Source organism: Doryrhamphus excisus, unplaced genomic scaffold (genome assembly GCF_030265055.1).
Source record: "Doryrhamphus excisus isolate RoL2022-K1 unplaced genomic scaffold, RoL_Dexc_1.0 HiC_scaffold_32, whole genome shotgun sequence".
Lineage (NCBI taxonomy): Eukaryota > Metazoa > Chordata > Actinopteri > Syngnathiformes > Syngnathidae > Doryrhamphus > Doryrhamphus excisus.
In genome coordinates, this window is record NW_026652247.1 from 75,001 (window position 1) to 77,500 (window position 2,500).

The following is a 2,500-nucleotide window of genomic DNA, read 5'->3' on the forward strand; positions in this document are numbered from 1 at the left end:
CGGTTGCCTGGGCTTCGAAGAAAACGTGCTTCCGGGCAGCCGGCCGCGCGTCGCTGCGCCCCGGCTGAGCCCCGCCCGGGCCCCGGACCACGGTCCGGGGGAGACGGCGGGGACGCTGGGGGCCGAACCGGCGGGGCGCCGTTGGAGGACGGCCGGGTCAGACGGGTCGTCTCGATCTCGCTTCAATCGGGTCGGGCGGGGGGACCGCGACGCCGACCAGGGGGCCCCCGGGGGGGTTGCCTGGCCGATCGAGGCTCACGCCGCGTGTCCGCCCTCGCCCATCGAGGCCAAGCCGCAGGTCGGGGGAACCGTCCGCCCGAACACCGGCGCGAGCGCCGGCCGGCGGGGGCCCCCCGTGGCGGGTCAGGTTTGCCAATCGGTCAGTTCTCTCGACGGTCTGTCGCTCCGGTCCCACGACGGTCTGTCTCGGAGGTTCTCACGACGGTCTGTCTTGGAGGTTCTCACGACGGTCTGTCTTTTCCATTCTCACCACGGTCTGTCTTCTCCATTCTCACCACGGTCTGTCTTTCCGGTCTCACGCCCCGCGCGAGGCCGGTGAAGGCGCTCGCTCGTCGAACACATCATACCGACAGCCGCCCTCTCGGCTGTGGAGCGGGAGAACCGGCGCGGAGGGGCCGGGCGAAGCCGCCGCGCGAGGCCGGTGAAGGCGCTCGCTTGTCGAACACATCATATGAACAGCCGCCCTCTCGGCTGTCAAGCGGGAGAACCGGCGTGGAGGGGCGGGGCGAGGCCGCCGCGCGAGGCCGGTGAAGGCGCTCGCCTGTCGGACACATCATACGCGCAGCCTGGGCGTGAGCTGCGGAGGAGAACTTGGAAAAAGTTCTCACTCGGGGGCAAAAAAAAAAAAAAAAAAAAAAAGAACCAGAGGAGCGGCCCTCGCCGGCATCAGTCCGTGTTTCAGTGCGTCAAAATCGGCCTCAAAACGCACGTTTCCTCGGTCTAAACCCTGGTAGTCAAGGTTTCTAAAAAGTCGGTTTCTCAAATCGTGCATGAGGTGTTTTGGTGAACCAGGGAATTTCGCATAGACGGGAGAAGGTAAGGTATCCCCCCCCCCCCCCTGTCGGCTGTTTTACCTTCTCCCGTCTAAGCAAAAATCCCTGGTTGACCAAAACACTCATTGACCGCCATTCATTTGACACTCTGTCATATTTTCAAACATTTTTCCCCCATTGACCGCCATTCATTTGACACTCTGTCATATTTTCAAACATTTTTCCCCCATTGACCGCCATTCATTTGACACTCTGTCATATTTTCAAACATTTTTCCCCCATTGACCGCCATTCATTTGACACTCTGTCATATTTTCAAACATTTTTCCCCCATTGACCGCCATTCATTTGACACTCTGTCATATTTTCAAACACCCCCCCCCCCCGACCGAGCGAGCGGCCTTCCTCCCGCCCTCATTTAATACACTTTGCGGCGTGTTTCAAAGCAGGGCAGCGCGGGCAGCGAGCGGCCTTCCTCCCGCCCTCATTTAATACACTTTGCGGCGTGTTTCAAAGCAGGGCAGCGCGGGCAGCGAGCGGCCTTCCTCCCGCCCTCATTTAATACACTTTGCGGCGTGTTTCAAAGCAGGGCAGCGCGGGCAGCGAGCGGCCTTCCTCCCGCCCTCATTTAATACACTTTGCGGCGTGTTTCAAAGCAGGGCAGCGCGGGCAGCGAGCGGCCTTCCTCCCGCCCTCATTTAATACACTTTGCGGCGTGTTTCAAAGCAGGGCAGCGCGGGCAGCGAGCGGCCTTCCTCCCGCCCTCATTTAATACACTTTGCGGCGTGTTTCAAAGCAGGGCAGCGCGGGCAGCGAGCGGCCTTCCTCCCGCCCTCATTTAATACACTTTGCGGCGTGTTTCAAAGCCGGGCAAAGCGGGCAGCGAGCCGCCAGCCTCCCGCGTGAAATTCACACACTTTGCAGCGGCTCTCCTCGCAACGCCGAGCCGCTTTAGGGCGCCGGGGGTCCCGCCCTCGTTTTCACACACTTTACAGCGGGGCCGGAGGGGCTTCCGGCCGTCCCTCTTGTATTTTAAACCGCTCTATGACGTGCCACCGGCCGTCCGTGCGTCGTGTTCATTCGCTCGGCGGGCTTGCGGTTCAGCACCGAAGGCTGGACAGCGACACTCCACGTCGCAGCGCCACTCCACGTCGCAATTCCCAGCAATTTAAAGCCGCCTCGGGGCTGCAGGCCTGTCGGATACACTTTTAAAGGCTGGACAGCGCCACTCCACGTCGCATTTCCCAGCACTTTAAGGCCGCCTCGTGGCTCCAGGCCCGCCGGATACACTTTTAAACTGGCCCCGTTGGGACTTTGTCATTTTTTTTTTCTCTTTTCTTGACACGCTGGGTACTCTACTGGAGCTCGCAGCGGCATTTGGTCGCCCCTCCGGGCCGCCTCGGGCCTCCAGGCCCGCCGGATACACTTTTAAACTCTCCCCGTTGGGACTTTGTCATTTTTTTTTTCTCTTTTCTTGACACGCTGGG